The sequence below is a fragment of the Belonocnema kinseyi genome, chromosome 1, assembly GCF_010883055.1.
Source record: "Belonocnema kinseyi isolate 2016_QV_RU_SX_M_011 chromosome 1, B_treatae_v1, whole genome shotgun sequence".
In the NCBI taxonomy this organism is placed as follows: Eukaryota; Metazoa; Arthropoda; class Insecta; order Hymenoptera; family Cynipidae; genus Belonocnema; species Belonocnema kinseyi.
Genome location: NC_046657.1, coordinates 92113099 through 92132073, shown reverse-complemented (window position 1 = coordinate 92132073; position 18975 = coordinate 92113099). Strand labels below are relative to the sequence as shown.

Sequence of the window (18975 nt, the reverse complement as noted above, 5' to 3'; positions counted from 1 at the left end):
ATTAAGCAGGAAAAAAATAGGGCGAGGGGGTATGATTTAGGTACTTCTAATTTTATTATTTTAATTCTTAGAAACACTTTTCTAGATTTGGAAAAGAATTTAACTGAAGACTCCAAAATGTTCATTTAGATCAAAAAAACTTTTAACTCTGAAACTAAATATTTGTTGACTTAGTCGCTAAAATAATTTCAACATAGGCTGATTCGACGCAAAAATATATCATCTTAAAGATGGTTCTACTTACAAAGTCACAAATGAAGTCTATGCACAGATATTCATCCTCGAAACAAAGTATGCATATTTAAACGATCAAAGGAAATGTAAGCAAACTATTTGTCGATAATGTATTTCAAGAGAGCAGATTTAAAATGTACGTCATTATAACCCTCCTTCTATGAGTAAGCAATACTGTGTAAGTACCAAGCCGAACTAATTGCAAGACAATTATTACAGCAGAATAATGAAAATAAATAATACATTATTTACATTGTCCGTAAAAGATTCATAATTTATTACCGTAATAAAATATAATGTAGATTTTTAAAAAGCTGACTACAGAAATCTGATGTTGGCATCCAAATGAAGAAAAAAACGCCGTATTAGAGAAAAACATTGCAGAGGGAGTAAAACTCCTGTCCATAGCCAAATTCAGATTTATTTTATCTATTTGGATGGAGAAAAATTCAATTGTATATACTGAGTGAGCCAGCCAACTGCTTGACCTGGTTTCAATTGATTACTGTACCCAATAACAGAGAACATATTTATGATCTGCGCAAGTAGTCAAAATTTGTGTGGCCCAATAACTTGGAAAATATGATGAGTTAGTCACACGCTCATTTGCTCAAAATACACAAGAGCGTTCCATAAATTCGACATTTACAAAAAGTGATATCTAAGTTTGAGTTAAATTGGCCAATAATAACACATCCCTTGAAGAACATAAAGTCTTTCATTCAATTAATATGCGGAAAAATTAACTTTGCATAAATGTACTCGTGTAATTAAAGCGCATAATTGTATAATTAGAGCGCAAAAATGTATAATTAGGTAGTATTTTGTGATAGATGACTAATCATTGTTGATGCTCCAACTATTTTTAACTGATTTTCTAATGGTTTAAATATTTTTGTATTGTTTAAAACTTTGGGTATACTTCCAAAAAGGTCATTCCAGAATATTGATTGCCTTCATGCTTGGCCTAGGAGTTCAATTAGAGGTTCTAAAGCTCTGTTCTCAATTACATTATAAACTAAGAATTGGTTACTAAAATAAGCGACACAAAGGGTTTCTTTAAATGGAGTGGCATTTCTTTAAATGTTAATTTAGAGTAAATTACAGTACATTCAAACCGAAAATCACCTGAATTTATGAGTATTTCAGCAAATTCACGTGAATGATACAGAACTCAAATCAAAGGGAACTAAAGAGAGTTCAAGAGAACTTAGATAAATTAAAGATAATACCAATGAATCCTTCAAAATGTAAGCGAATTCCAGTAAATTCGGAGCAATTTTAATATATTTCGGAAACAATTTTTTTGTAAAGAAATGCCACTGAATTCAACAGAATTCGAATACAATGATTCGACTTGAATGAGCGTAAATTAGGTAAGACTAATCAACCGCAACCTGGGTTCGATTCGCAGCGTAGCCGCGGTGACTTCTTGGAACAATTTGGATTCTTTTAATTTTTATTAATAACAATTTTTCAAGTAATTTTAAAATTCTTTAAAAATGTCTTAAAGTAATAGATAAAACTCTCTTGTAATAAAATCCCCAAACGCGTTACGGAAACACTGATAAGGTCTAGTTAAAAATAATATTAATACATATGAACCATAAATATAATCACATCAAATTCGTGAGACCTCTGCGAATAATTTGACTGACATTGCGTGTCATAGAGGGACAGTGCCTTTCTATATTTTTAGGCTAAAACAAAAAATTACAATTTTCACATTATTTTTGTCATTTATCGTAAGTACTTTGAGCGATCTTGTGTTTTTAAACTCCTACTTCGCTAGATTTTCCAGATTCATCAGACGAATTAGCACATTTTTAGGTCGAAAAAAAAGTCACCGTTCTCGACTGACAGGCAAAATCTCAAGATTTTAGCAGTTAATAGAGCTTCAATGTTACTTGGAATACTACTTAAACAGTTTTAAATTTTAATCTGTATCAGGGCATTGTTTCCAAATATGATTGAGTATCCGAATTAGCTCTTACTTGGTCGTAGGATCGTGCTTACTGACTTTTGTTTCGTGAAGTTCCAAACGTTCTAGATGGGATTCATATCTTGACAATTCTCCGGTCAGTCGAGAACGGTGACTTTTTTCGACTTTAAAACGTGCTAATTCGTCTGGCGAATCTGGCAAATCTAGCGAACTAGAAGTTTAAAAGCGCAAAGGACATTGAAAGTACTTACAATCAATGGCAAAAATAATGTGAAAATTTTAATTTTTTAGCTATGGCCTAATAATATGGCAAGTAACTGTAAAAGCAATGAAGCGAAAATCATTATTTAGACTCGTAGACCACCCATTATAATAAAAAGTTTTTAATTAAATTTGAAATTATTAAAATTTGTCTGGAAGAGATGTACAAGAATAATTTTAAACCAATTCCTAACATATATTGTTGAATTTTCAACTGTACTGAAACTGATGGTTTCTGGACCATGTATAGCTATGGTATCTTGCAAATGGGCAGTTCTTCGGTCAGTGCTGGAATTAAAAACTTTTCAAAGAAGATTTTCTCTTTGATAGAAATTGAAGAAAATGGATCCTAGTGGAATAAGAATGAATTAATGTTTAGCTCAGTTTTTTTCAATTATTTTGAGAACCGTTTAGGCTGCCATAAAATTAAGGTGGCTCTTGAGCTCAGCGTTAAAATACATATAGAAATTGGTTTTCACTTTTAGTTTAAAAAAATATAGTTACAGCGCGTTTTATGTTGCTTAGAAAAATGTTTCGCTAAAAAAAAACTAAATACAATGAAATCAAGAGAATTCAAGTGAGTTCTAGAGAACTTACATGAATTGAAGAGGATTTAAATGAATCCTTGAAAATCCAAGAGAATTTCAGAAAATTTGAGGTAATTCAGATATATTTCAGAAATAGCTTACTTCTAAAGAAATCCCATGTGAATTCATTGCGAAATATTACTACAGAAAAGAAGTTCCACTTCAAATATATAGGGGTTATATTTTTTTGATTAGTGCTAGCGAACGATTCAGCTAATAGGAGATCACTTTTTCCAAATTCTAAGAATGTTTACGCCGTCCAACAAAAAATAAACAGGTTTACTTATTTAATCACTTTTAAATCGAGTTTTAAATATTGTTGAGTTTTTTCGCAGAAATTTGAACCGCCACCCCGCATGCACTACGGAGATTCCGTTGACCTGACCAAATTCATTTTCGAAACCAATTTGTTACAATTTTGTTGTTTTCTATTATGAGATTTAAATCAAGAAAGTTAATTTTTTCATCTTTTGCCACTTAAAAACATTTTCAACGCCAACATGTAAAAAAATATGGACAAGCCTATATGCAAATGATACCTTCTTTCAAAATATTAAAAAACAAATAGAAATAAAGGCGAAAATCAGGCTAAATAATAAATAAAAGAATTAATAAAAATCAGTTAAACATTGTATCCTGTTTTATCTTGAGAAAATTTTATATTTCAAAAGATATTTATCTTCTTTTGCATTTTACGAAAGACGCGTGCTACGAAGAGGTCGTAGAGGCTTCTCGATAACAAAAAACATCGACGTATTTTTGAGAGCATAGTGCGGTACAATTTTTGCTAGTGTGAGAAGTCGGCAAGGCGCCAAGGAATTTCCAGAGCAGGAATATCCCTAAGGAATTATTGATAAGATTAAAGAATATTTTTAAGATGATTCAAAGATTCTTGAAACCTTGATTGAAAAATAAATCCCGATAGTCCTGTCATCACGAATTAGATCGATTATACGTGAATTCCCCATGATTTTTGTCTGCTTAACCCCTTTATTTTAGTATGAAAAAAGGCTCTACGTTTCCGGGACTGGAAGGAAATCGGTACCCTTATCCTAAAACTCATTTTTGTTTTTATGTCTAGTTTATAGTACAGATGACGCAATAAACACTTCATCAATTTAAAAAAAATCTCCCATAAAACTAAGAAAAAAGTGTTCTATAACTTTTTTTTTACATTCTCATCATTCAGATCGAATGTTTGAGATTCATGTGATTTTTGCCCTATCTAATTTTCTTCAATTTTGGTCGTTTTCAGATCCCCTGAGTCAGAAGGAATAGTTTTAAAAATGTCGGTTTGTCGGTCAGTCAGTCTGTCACTGAATTGTTGTCCGAAAATGTAGGTCAAGTCGTTAGCTAGCCTTCTACTGCCAATATTTATGGTTTTCACCGTGAAAAATCAAAGTAAAAAAATTAATAATTCAACTTTCTTACGAAATCACGCAAGATACCATAAATAGACAAGATACCAACATTATCTGATTTTAAAAGTTCTACAAAATGGTTTAAACCAACTAAGTTTCACAGCTCTTGACTGCAGCGCCATAAACTTGGCTGTGAATCTGTTTTCAGTCGCGCTTCATCTGGAACCTCTTGAACATAAGTCGATGACAAGTAGGTTAGTTCGAGGTTATTGCGGGGTGTGTTTTTGTGATTTTATCTGTAAATATTATTACATTGTGATTGCAATTATAAAAAATTCCGAAAGTGAAAAACAATCGTCGCGGTCGGAGACATCCTGCAATTTCCAACACTCCAAGATTCCAGAATGAAAACGAAAGTAAATAAATGATAAGTAATGGTAAGTAATTGATTTAATAACTTCTTTTTTATTTAATTTAGAATTTAGAATTTTTTCATTTTGCAGGCGTTGTTTATGAAAAATAAAAGTGCACTGATGATGAAGTCTTTTCTCATTTTGGAATAGTCTTCACTAATTTCAAAGACTGGAATGACAACCGAAAGATAAGGCTGGCGACGAATAATTCGCTTCAGAAATAAGATGCTTTTAAAAATGTTCAGCTAATTGAAATGCTTCTTTTAAATAAACAATTTTACCTATATAAATGTTTTTACTCATTTTTTATTTTAAAATCATTTTTTTATTTCAATGTGGCTGAGAGCTGAGACTACCCAACTAAATAAAGCCAAGTTGGAGCCAAGTCGTTCGGTAAGTTAGGCTTTAGCCGGGTTAGGCGTTTCATTTATTTTTTGTTTCTGTCTAAATCCCCAATTTAGGGCCAAGATTTTCCTATTTTGGGCCCAACTAGCGCCATGACAAAATTTCCATACGGGTATAATTGAAATGATACATTTTCAGGTTAGCTGAAAATAAAATAAAATTTCAAAAATATTTCAGCACAGGTAAGAATAAAATTTAATGTAAAATAAAAAACAAATATTAAGGTAATCTTGATGAATGTAATTGGTGCCTTATTTTTCAATATCTAAATAAGAAATCCTAGGCATACGTACTTAAAAAATGTATTATCTTTGATATATATATGTTGAGCATAATGTAAAAAAGTTGAAATTTTGGACAAAACCGAGTCCGAAGCACGAGATACGTGATGAGAATGTGTTCGTTAAAGTCGAAAGGGCTTTAACAAAAGAGAGTTCACAATCGCAAAATTACAGTTGTCGATCCGTTGACCTTTGATTTTAAAAGTTCTGTGCACGAATGTGGGAGAAATGCAAATACCGAGCGCGAAGTGCGAGAACCATCAGTCGTGCACCCTAGGTGCACTCAAACTGTCAAGCGAAGCTCTTTTAACAGAAGAGAATTGACAATCACGAAATTGCAGTGGGGAATGTTTTAAGCTTTAATTTTAAAAGGTTTGCGCAAGAATGTGCGAAAAATACAGAGACCTAACGCGTAGTGCGAGGTAAATATATAAACGAGCGCGAAGCGCGAGATAAATACATCATCGAGCGTGAAGCGCGAGAACCAACACGCGCGCAGCGAGCAAACTTTTTAGAATATTTTTGCAGAAAATTTCATTCACTTAATGCACTGGGAGCGACCTACTTGTGAAAAACTGCAATTATAACAGAATCTCGAACAGAGAGTTTGTTGTTACCTTAGAATTTTTTTTCAAGATTCTCAAATATACAAGAAAAATTTGAGAACGGAGAAATGAAAACTCCGAGTGTTACGAATTTGTTTAATCCGTCGCGCACGTTGCAGCCAGCGAGCTAGCGAGCACACTTAGGCGACGTCGAGTGAAAAAATGTGTAACCCTTGGAGTTATCATTTATCCATTCTCAAATTTTTCCTGCATATTTAAGAATCTTAAACAACAATTTTTAGGGGGGAAAAACGAAAAAAAATGTTCCAAGTTGAAGATAAATAAAATTGTTTATAAAAATGCACAATGTTGTTATGAAAAAAACAACAGGAAGTATGTTATACTATTTTTCAAAGCTTGTGGGTAAATGCGTATTTTCAGTACAAGAATAATTTTTTTCTTTTCAAAACTTCTTTTACAGTCAGCGATTGAAAAAAAATGATTTTTCCCGATTACCAAACTTTCAAAAATCATATCTCGAGAATTTCGAGTATCACACTGAAATCCATAATTGTTCTCGAGGTTTGAAAGTGAATTAATTTGTTGAAAATTTTACAATTTTGTTCAAAAGTGACACTTCTTGATCGAAAATTCAACTGTTTTTTTTCTTCTTTTTGACTTAAAATTCAACAATTTGATTGCAAGTTTTCTTCTCTCTTGATTTACAAATTTGTTTGAAAATCAATCCCTTTTTCTGAAAAGTTTCACTTTTTTAGTTGAAAATGCAACTGCCTAGTTAATAAATAACGTTTTCGGTTGAAAATGAACTTTTTTGTTAATAATTCAATTGTTTTGTAGGAAAATTTTCGCCCTACAGTTATACTACGCCATGTCCACATTTTGAGATATTCGTACTATTTTTATTTTTAGGGTCGTTAAGGATTAAACTTTGTTTTTAAATTTATTATTCCCGAAAATTCATTTCATCAGCTGTTATAATTATTAATAAAATAGTGAAGTTAATTAAAAGTGAGAATTATATTGCGCCATGTACTTTTTTGCATTGCTATACACTTAAAAAAATGTCTGGTTAAATTTACCAGAATTCTAGTTTAAAATGCCCTTACTATTTTTTCTGGTTAGAGTAATCATAATTCTGGTTAAATTAAACAGAAATTCTGATTATTTTAACCAGAAAAAATAGTAAGGGCTTATTTAAGCAGACATTTTTTTGAGTGTATCAGTGAAAAAAATCCAACTTCGTAGTGCATATTTTATATGGATAAGCTAAGTTCAATTTAAAAAATAACAATGGTCAAAAACATATTTTACCCTAAAAAGTAACCAAAAGAATATTACTCAAAATTCAATAATTTGCGAATAACTCATCTAATTTCAGGTACACTTTAAAAAATCCGTTTTAAAATTGCACTTCAAAGTGTAAATTTTCACATGTCAAATGTCACTTTAGACGCATTAAAATTACAGGTTAGAAAGAAAATTTACACATGTTTTGTAGAATGACGTATCTTACAAGCTTAATTCTATGGCTTTGCATAAATTCATACGTGTTAAAAATCGCTACGTTCAGAGTGTGTAAAAAAGGGAATCACACTGTACATAGTAAAATTCCCCAGACTGGTAAAATTATCGACTGCGCATAAATTTCTATTTTCTAACAAAAATGTTTCCACTTTATAGTCATTTTAGATTCGTCTGTATAATATTCCACATTTGTCTGATTTTCGCGATAAATCTTTCTTTTTCGCTCTTTTGTTCGCGTGTCATAAGCGAAGCGTGCATTTTAGTTTGCAAACTTTATTGCTCACTTTTGGCGAAAGCATGAATGCGAGTGACTGATTTTAAATTATAAATTTCGTACGATTTACGCTTGCGTAATTATAAATATATTTTTAATATGATTTTAATGATTTAAGTAATTGAGGTTAGGTTGATACTTTGGAGAAATTTTCCACTTTCCGTTGTTCAATTTTATGGCACATATTAAATTTCTGGTCAGTTGAGAATTTTACTCCTTTGTTCAATTTTTAACATTTCTATACAAATTCCACGCCGCTGCGCGTGAGTCCACTTTTTACATATGTTTAGCGTACTAAAATCCCACAACATTTTTTTACAGTGTATGTAATACAACAGAATAATGTAAACTATCACTCTGTTCAACTTTCTGCTCAAGAATTTCATTAAAAATAGTTTATTTAGAAATATTTTGTGAACATGGCGTACTATAATTCTGAAAAAATATGAATTTTTTTAATCTTATATTACGCCATGTCCAAAAACAATTTTCCACGTTAGCTAAAATACATTTGCAATGGTATTAAAATTTGAACTAATATATTCTTGATCATGCATTATTTTTTATCGATAAACTTATTTCGACATATTGTTGAATTTTTTTGAATCGGCGCACATATTATTGCAGCCAATGAGCGAAGAAGTGGAAAAATATTTTCTTAAGGTAAAGTAAAGAAATAAATGCATTAGTGAAATAGTGGGCGCCAGATAAAAAGCTACACGAATATTTGTAAATATTTAGGAATATTTCGGAAAATGTGAGAATAAGCAGGAATATTTAGGAATATTCGGGAATATTTGGGAATATAACAAATATTTTGGAAAATAAAAAATATGAAGAATATCTGGCCAGTATTTGAAAGAATATATGGCAATATTTGGTGACTGTACCAGGAATGTCTCTTAACTACTTAATCAAAAGTATTTCTACATTGAATTTTAACTATATAATAGAATTTAACTTGATTTCTACACGTCAAAATTTTTAGGTTAATTTTAGAACGAACACCTAATACGAGTTCAAACTTTTCTGACTCCCTGTGGGCGCCCCCCCCCCCCCTAGTAGGTGTCTTACTATTCAACTCATTTAAATCGCATACTTTATTCATATTTTACTTTATTGGTAAATAGGAATCATTCATGAACATAAAATTTTAAGAGCCTTTATAAATATACATAAGTTCAGATATAAGCAACATTATAAGGCAAGAAAGTATTCTTTTCAGATTCTATATACATTTACAAAGTGCTTACTATTACGGGATCCAGGGCTATACTGAAATCAGTTAATCTCACCTAAAATTCGGTAATACTCCACAGTGACATAAATTTAATGGAATATGAATGGGATTTTCAGGTTCTTATTATAGCACAACTTTGCCCCTTGTTCCATTTCTCGTGACAGTACACGGAGCACCTACAGGCCTTTGCTCAATTACTTTTTACAAAAATAGATTTTTTAGGAAAAGAGCATATTTTAAATATAGAAATTAATTTATCTGTTTTTTCTTTTCTTTTAAGTATTCAAATTCAAAACAGCCGCTTTAATAAATAACGAGCCAATCCAAGCCAACTTTTAGTGAACCTGCTACATTGAGAGTCTGAAGAAATAAAATAGTATTCTCTCTAAATATGAATCAGTGGAAAATTCACTAATTGAAATAGTGGGTAGACATTTAACTGATCAACCAGTGATATCAGATTTATTTGCTAATGAATTCCTTCACTTAAGGGCATTTGATAGTTTTCCATATAAGCATTTAGTGATTAGTGATTGTTCTTCACATCTGGGTGATATTATCTTTCCTTCAATTAAAAATTGTGGATAAAAAGGGTGGGAAACTAAATTACTCATATGGCAAAGTATCACATGCCTTCTGTATCAAAAATAATTTCTCAAATGAAATAAACATTTGAATTCTTAAGAGTCCTCTTGTATGTAACAGCAGGAAAAATCGAGGGAAAAATACTCTCTAACTCGTATAAAAAGTAATTGCTTAACGGGATTGCATTTAACAGTCAAATCTTCAAAGTAAAGTAATCTTATTTTATCAGTACTGCTAAATTGACACGGTGCAGTGCGACCAACTTGCAAAAGTTTCTAATTCACTGAATGAATAATTCACATTTCACTGATTATACGTATCCCATTTCTAGCTAATTCAATCAGTAAGATTGTACTGACCATTAGTGACATTTCACTGATTCACATTCAGAGAGTTGGCTTGTTTATAATACTTGCACTGTACGTTAAAACATATTTAAATAAAACCCTATTTTTTCTATAAGCGGATATAGACGCCTTATTGGACAACAAATTCTAAAAATATCATCATCATCGAGAAGACAGGATAAAGGAACCAACTATCGAGTTAATGTTAAATTGATTCTCCAAAATTATAGGTTATATTATTTCTATTTCCACCATTTTGGCAAGTACTGTTAATTAGTTACGATTAAGAAGCTTATTTAAGACTCATTTAATGACTTCTACTTAAAAATAAGATATTGAAGTTTTAGGATTACAAAAAAACTAATGTTTACTTGAAAATATAGTTAATATTCGGAAATTGCAGCCTTTTGCCCCTATTAATCAATTTGTATACAAAAACTTAATTGATTTCAGAAAAAATTAGCTTATTTAAAAAATTGTTTATTAATACAGTTAATAGTAAGACTATACTATTATAACTTGATTAGTCTATTTACAATTAATAAATTTTCAAACATTAAACCTTTATTATATTTATATAATAATTTTATTATTGTTACACTCAAAATAGAATATATTATTTGATAAACTCTAATAATTGACCATGGATGTGCCTATTATAGATAAAAATATACATATGAGTGTGTTTAAAAATTTTTATAAATCAAGTTTTTCGAAAGGAAATAAACAAATCGATCACTTGTAATTCAGTTCTAAAAAATGCTATGTAAAATCTAAGATGTGGAATGTGTGAAGAGATAATCGGAATCGAATCCTTGCCTTATCTAGGCTTATTCTATCAGGGCGAGTGTCACACGAAATGAGCAATGACATATAAATCAAAATATGCAGTGTTAAATTCAATCTTTGTATACAAATAAATAATGGTAAGTATAAGATAAGACAAAGTTTGCAAATGGTCATGTAAGAAACGAATGCCATTTAAACCCTTAGGGGATACATTATGAATAAAGAAGAAATAAAATTCATCAAAGTGGTACATGATTTCATAGTAAGTTCCACTCAGAGAAAAGCTGTCTTGAAACAAAAGCAATGATCCCCGTGTAGGAATCCAATCAGGGATCCGGCCGGATCTCAGCCGGATAACCCCGCTTTAAGCCGGGTGCTGGTCGGGGAATCCGGCCGGGATCCGGCTAAAAACGTCACGGTAAACTGGTCGGATCCCGGCTTTAATACCGGCTTTAATCCGGCCAAAAAGCGGTTAAGAAATGTTGCTTCAGGCGAGAAATTATTAACTTTTTTTGTCTTTTAAGGCTCATCGTAAGATTACGGTGAACTTTAAAAGTCAAATCAAGTGAGCCAATTCTAACACAAAATTGGAGTAGAATTTTATTCCCTGATGATAGAATCTCATAGCAATTTGAAAGCCACGTGGTGATTTAAGGTTAGGAAGGAAGAAAGTAAAAACTGTATACACAAGACTATATTTTAATGTAAAATAATAATTATTCACGCTCTAAGTGGGCGTTTCAAACTAATCTCGTTCCAGGTGCGAAACTGAAAATTACTGAGTGTCTATGCAGACGACAGACACAGCAGGCGCTATATATGGCGGTAAATTTGAAATTGTACAGGCTAAACATTGTCTGAATATAGAAAAGTTTATAACAATTGTATCATTTCTGTTGTTGCACATAGCAGAATCGATAACAGTTTGATTTAAAATATTAAATTATTCGAAAAAATGTAATGTTTTTTTTTTTAAAGAATTTAAAAAAGCTAATTTTTGTTTCACTGATCTAATAAATCTTTAAATTATAATTTTCAAGTAATAATTCATCTAGCATCCATAATTACGTCTTTGATAATATCACGGCTCTTAAAAAATGTGTAATTTCTACAAAAACATTAATCTGAACAGTGTCCAGCTGGCTCCCGACCATGGGATATAAGCAGGGTTGGTCCGGTCAGTAACCGGTCGGCCCTGGACTACGTGATTCGAGAAAAATGTAGCCCGACCGGCTCCCGCCCGGTTCCTGTCCATGAAACCCAGCCAGGGGTAGCCCGGCCGGAATCCGACCAGCAACCTTGTTGTATTAGGGTCAACCGGGGAAATTTCTACACGGGTCTCTTGCCTGTTTTGTTTTGAATCACGTAAGTATCTTTTTTCTATACAAACAAACGTTTGTTAACAAAATTTCCAAACCTAATATTTATAAGTGAATAACCAGCGACCGAATAGACAACATTCAGTTTGGATTTTTTTGATGGTATAGTTGTATCATGTTATAGGCAGTTTTGCCTTTCATGGGTCGATTAATTCGACTGTAAGTTGCTCTAAATGCACGATAAACTTGCTTCACAAAGGGATAATTTGCATAATACAGCTTTACAATGTGGAGATGCATGGCCGGTTTAAGTCTTTCCATGATGAAATGGCATTAACCCTCTGTTGCACATATTTTTCTGTTCAGTGAATTTACTTGAAAATTCTTACTCAGGGGTTTTTGGGGTCGCTGATTACGAATCTAAAGTCAGAATTTCAATATTTGCAATCCAAGATGCTGGATTCAAGATGGCCATTTCAACATTTTGAAAAAAGAGATATATGAGCTTCAAAATCTCTACTTGGGGGTTTTTGAGGTTGCTGATTACGGTTCTGAAGTTAGAATTTCGAAATTTGTAATTCAAGAAGGCGATTTCCAAATCTGAAAAGAAATATATATATGAGCTTCAAAATCTACACTCAAGGGTTTTTGGGATCGCTGATTACGATACCTGATCTACGATTAGATTCTCGTAATTTTTCGAAACAGATCTAATATGGCCAACACTAACACATAAATTGTGCTTTAAATGTTGATCAAATTATACATTCGTTATCAAAAAATCGCCAAATTCCATAAATGCCTACATTATTGAAATCAATCTATTCAAAATCTCATCTATCATTTCGAAGATCTACGTATCAATGTAAACTAAATTTGTTCGACTAATTTCAATTCCAACTATTTACTTCAAATTCGTAATCAGCGTCTCCAAAAACCCCAAGTATAGATTTCTTTTAGTGTATAACATGAAGAAGACTATTCCAAATGAATATTGTTTCCAATCAAATATATACTTCAGTAAAATAAATGCATATTCATTCAACTAAAATAAATACATACAATGAAACCTGGATGTAGTGCCGGTTTTGGGACTGACGGTGGCCCTAACTCAGGGACTCCGAACGTAAACAGGCAGGAGCGTATGAACTGTTTCCGGTGGATTTTACTGCGTAATAACAAATATTTAAAACATTGTTTTTCTAATACGAATAATAGGGTCAAGTACATATTGAACGGAAATGAGGAAGAAAGGTTGCTGTTACACTTTAAGATAAATGCGTTTCCTGCTTATGTCCAAAAGCACATCACTGTTTTGCCACCACTATGTATGCATAAGCAAAACAACTCGCAAAAAATAGATTGTCGACGAAAAACACCGATTTCACAATTCTCACGTCAATTCTTGGTTGGTGTTACTTATTTGGCTGCTGGCGTTAATACTTAGTTGGTGGTTGTAAAACACCATAATAGAAATCCGATGCTTAAAGTCGATTGGACGACTCTTTCTACTATGTGAGATAGACAGACGATCCGATTGTGTTTCAATGACAGCTTGTACTTTTCTTTTCGAAACGATCATACCCCCCTCCTCTACTTCCCCTTCCACTCTCTCTTCAAGCTAATTTATTTATTTATGTTATTTTTCAGATTTAAACTAAATATACGCCACCTAGCGCAAGGTGCTTCAAAGCAAATTTGTAGATATAATTTAGGCGAAAAATTTGGTTGAATAAGAGCTTTTTTCTGGAAAACGGCGCTGGATTGGACCGCGTACGCACGCGCGTGGGGTGACGTTAGGACTTCAAAAGCCACTTCGTAGTTTAACGTAGTTTTAAAAGGAATTCTTCTCATTCTTTTCTTTCACTTTTTTCACTTCTCACTTACTTCTTCCTCCTTATTGTCACTTTACGTACCGCTCCTCGCAGTACAATAAAGAATCATTTTACTGCTGCTCCACGGGCAGATGAAGTGCTCTTCATGTGCCCATTTTAGATGAAATGTTTTTTTATTCTTAATTTTGTTTTTCACGAACAAAAAAAAACTTGGCATCTTGTGAAAAAATTATGGTAACAAATTTGTAGCTCTTTTTTGGCTTAACGTGAGTAATCTGCGAATTTTTAGAAAGAATTGACGAACTCGATATGACAAGACTAAAACCGCTCATCACTTTTTTCCCAATATTAATTACAAAAATATTATGAGTGATTGGGTAAAGTTTCACAGAGCACTCACGAGCTTGTCCGCCAAATCTAGGAACTAGGACGTAGGTTCGTCTTCACGTGGCCCGCACACACTCTCACTCACACACTCAATGCATATGTGCATGCGCATATGTGGTTTCATTTCGTCGAATGAGTAGCTAGAAGTTTTATTAAACCTACATTGTTCAGCCTTCATGGCTGTGCGTGTTTACAATCTCATGGTTTATGTTTAGAAACTGTCAAGTCAGCAGTTCGAGGGTTCCAACCCTCGGAGTTGTGCGCATTTATAAATAAATATAAATTAAATCGCACAAATAAAATTTTTCTCTTTTTATATTCAAGTCTAAATTTGTCAGGAACTGTTTGTATGAAATTCGAACTATTCGTAAAAAAGTTCCAAATTTTATTTCATTTACGTATTTTCATACCTTGCATCGGTTTTCCAAAGATTTGACTTTTTTATTGTCAATTTTATTTTTCACGATTAAAGCAAAAACTACGCATTTTATAAAAATAATGATTAATAACAAATTTGTAGATCTTCTTTGGATGCATAAATTTTGCATATTTATTCTTTTCGTGGCTTGTTTCGTTTCCCTAAAAATGTAATTTTTATATTTTCAATGCTTTTTTTACGAAAAAAAACAACAAATGCGCGATCTATCAAAAAGTAAATAATAACAAATTTGTAGATCTTTTTTGGGTGTACAATTTGGATAAATTCATCGCTTGTCATATCTTGCATAGTTTGACCGCAAAATGGAATTTTGTATTATTTTTTATGCCGTGAAAATTTAAATTTTGAACATTTATAATAACCATACAGAGAATTTTTGAAACTTGAAAAAAATTGGTCTACAAAATTTTAGAAATCCGCTCACTTTTTTAATTTGTATCCAAATCTAGTAGATTGATTTTTTCAGAAGTTATCATGTTCACAGATAGCCGTACATGCATACAAACAGACATACAGAAAGAAACATTCGTAAAAACGTGTTTTTCGAATGCAGACAGTCTCAAAACGTGGACGTTTGACAAAAATGGGGGGGGGGTCAAATTTTACACAAACCGAATACCGTCTCTGATGAGAACGTAATAAATAATTATTAATGGCGAGTATTTTGTCTCTAAATTTCTATGGTCCTGCTTAAAATAATATCATAATTTACATTTTCAATATTTATATAGTTGGCATAGGAGTGTCCCGATCGCGAAGCGAACTATTCGCCAGTAGAGTGCGAATTGCCGTTTATGCTGGAGACCAGTACTGCACTAGTGCTGCGCCGGTGCTGAACTCCGTCGAACTACTGAATTTTTAAGCTGCGGGCTCTCCGACTCACCTTGAACTATTCACAGATTTTCGTATTTCTCAATAAGAAAGAAAAACAGATACCATACAATGTAACAATTTTGAAAAAGCAATGGATATTCAAAACTAAGATATTTTATAGTTGAAATAAAAAGGTTGAAACTCTGAATATGGAGCTCATGAAACAAGTTTAATTTTGACAGGTTTGAAATATTTAATTGATTTAACAGTTTACTTCACAATTAAACACATTTTTAAGGCTTATTTAAAAATAAAATAAGTGGTATTAATTTTACAACTAGTTTTACAAAATTTTCATTTTATAAAACCTAGATTAAATGTTATTTCCTTTTTCCCAATCTTTACTATACAAAAATTTGTACTTGAAGTTTCGATTTTGGATGATATCTGAAACTCATAACGTCACATAGCTGATGTACGAACTAAAAGAGATATAAGAAATATAGGCCTTATGTTGTAACAAAGAGTTAATCAACTTCAACTGCAGATGTAAGGAAAGTAAAAAGAAGATTGTAAAGCGCGAGGCAAATGCATTATCAAGCACATCATCGTGAAATCCAACGGGCCCGCGCCCTTTTTTGGGAGGTATCACAAATATTTTTAAGACTCATATTCATATGTGGTTACACTTTGAGACGCTTTTTTAAAGTACCAAAATAAAAATCAAGTTCGTTAACTAGGTTAACCCAAGAAAAATAAAAAATGTCTAGACTTTAAAAAATTATTAACTTTTTTTGACTTGTTAAAAGGTTTTGAAATTTGTTGACCAGGTGTTGACTAATTGAGAAGATATAAATATTTTTCGTTCTACTGCTGGTCCATAATTGATTACTTTTTAAATTTGCAAAGCCTCACTTTTTAAAGGTCTTAAAGCTTGACGACTTTTAAAAAGTAATAAATTGTGGACCATCACAACGAAAAATATTTACATCTTCTCAACTTTTTGACAAGTTTCAGAAATTTCTGTCAAAGGTTCTGATAGATGACATAAAGGCTTACATATTAACTTATGTTATATTGCGCTGGCACACACAGAGTGCGCATGAGCATTCCCCCCCCCCCCAATGTGTATATATAAAATACTTAAGGAAGCTACTACACAAAAATTGACTAAGGCCTATTTTAAAACTATGATAAGAATAAATTCATAACTATAATAGTTTATGCACGTAAATTCGTGAATGTGTATCTATAAAAATGTGCCTATATGATATTTTCTTACGAAAACCAAGAGGATGCAAAATTTCCCGAAAATTACAAATATGTCAGTAGTAAAAATGCTGTATGAACATTTATAAGTTTATGTTACTATTAATTGTCATTTTAACACAGTGAATAGTATCACCAACTAAGAAAATAGTGTCACCAACTGATAAAAGTTTGCATAGAACATTTCTACTGCGAAAGTAGTTGGCCTAACTAGTAATTTTGTTTCTGTGACATATCTTCCAATTGTCATAGGGGGACATTTTTTTCTTTTAAAGGTACTTCATCGATGAGAAATATTCAAATATGACATAAGCTGTTTTCACAATCAATAGAAGATTACTCATCGATATTCTAAATTTGTTTCAAGATCAATGGAAATTTTTCGCAAATTTCGCCTCTAACACAATGTTAATCATACATCACCACCTCTACTGCTATTGAACCTTTTGTCATTTAATTGTTATATTGAACATTGTACAATATATTATATATATTGAACGTATTTTAACAAAACAGAAACAAGCGTTTGTTTACTTTTGCAGCCAGTGGCTTACCAGTAAATGGTAGTTCGATTAACAAAAAAAATGTTTACTTAATTCCAGAGCGTTTGTCCAGCAAACGGCAAGCTCTTCCCGAGGCTGATTTTGAAATTCGAATCTGCATTTTTTGTTTTTGAATGAATGATGTTTGTTATTTTCCTTAGTATTGCTTTTCGTATTCTTTAGAAATATTTCAAATTCAACTTTTGGGTGTAAATAATTAGACTTTTTCTTTATACGACGTTATCTTTCAGCTTTATAATTGAAAACAATAACAAGGTGAAATTTAAGGATCATATATATCGAAAGGCTAGGGTCCCAACTTACGAAAACTAGAAACAACCTAGGATTTGATTTATATTTATGCCAAAGACGTTTGTGTAAATTAAAAAAGTGCTTGAAGACCGAAAAAGAAATTTAAAAAAATGTATTTTTCATGAAAAAGACCAACTCAATACAAAGGTCATCCACTTTTTAAATAATTCTCGACATTGAAGCTACCAAATATAATTTTATTCTCTTTCGAGTTTAGTTTTAGTTAATTCGCCCTCGTTTGAAATAAATTTTTGTCTCGCTTTGGTAATAACATTTTTTTAAATGTAATTATTGCACTAAGCAAAAACGGTTTTTAGTATTTTATGGTGCTGGAAGTAAGACATATACATCATTAGGAATGGAAGGGAGTATATGTGGTATCAACCCTCATGTAAAAGGTCGTTGCGTTTGGCGGCAGCGACTCACCTTTTGAAGACAGGCAGCGTTAGGTAGCCAGTGAGTAGAACACGTCACACATCCCGCACATAATAAGAATTTGGTGCCAAGAACGCCGAAACACAGGGAATCTTGTATCCCAGCACGAAATACGGGGCACCACTTGTTTCACGGGCGCTGCCAGCGACGGTTTCCTCATCTATCGATTCCCATGAGTAAAGGGCAACAAAGGGAGAAAAGAACGGTAAGTGCGACACACGCGAGGTTCCGAGGCGACTCTGTCGGGCCCGACGACCTCTAGGGAAAAAGTGTCAGTGAAGATCGTCGACGTCGCCGATGGGAAAACGACGACCCTGTTTTCCGAGGGTCGAAACTGACGTATGACGGAGTCAAGCGAGTGCGCCACTCAGTTGATGCTGCTACTGCTACTACTGCTGCTGCTGCTGGTTTTCGCAACGCTGCTTGCGTTGGCGAGGCGGCGCTTGGAATCGGGCCAGCCATGCGCCTACCTAGGTAGCCGATTAGCCTAACCACCACCCCATATACCTTCGCTTCAGACGCACTTTCCGTAAATCAAACTTTTGTAACTCTCATTAAACAAAATTATGACTGATTATTTATGTTTGTTTAAATCAATTATAGGCCAAAGAAACCAATATTTACATAACGAAGACCATTATGTATAGTCGAAACTACTAGAATCCATTCTGATCAATTTTGATGTTACTATTAGTGCAAATGCCAGTTACTTGAACTGATTTTCAGGAGTAGCACTTTGCATAGTAAATGCAATTGGTCTTATAGGCTCCCATAGGCAATAGCTATTTGTAATACAAGTTCGCAAAATAGGCAAT

The 18975-nt window shown here is 32.6% G+C and overlaps 1 protein-coding gene and 1 long non-coding RNA gene across 5 annotated transcripts in view; one reads left to right on the top strand and one right to left on the bottom strand.

The window, feature by feature from the left end:
- Positions 1–18528, bottom strand: part of LOC117183066 (potassium voltage-gated channel protein Shab) — a 164409-nt gene extending 145881 nt beyond the window's left edge. For all 4 annotated transcript variants that reach the window (XR_004468342.1, XM_033376223.1, XM_033376232.1 and 1 more), the window contains exon 1: positions 18152–18528. The gene's annotated coding sequence lies outside the window, so the exon portion shown is untranslated. The remainder of the gene's footprint in view (positions 1–18151) is intronic.
- Positions 4626–5084, top strand: LOC117183080. Its single transcript, XR_004468343.1, has 2 exons — positions 4626–4822; positions 4889–5084. It is a non-coding gene; the product is annotated as an uncharacterized LOC117183080 (long non-coding RNA).
- Positions 18529–18975: the final 447 nt, after the last annotated feature.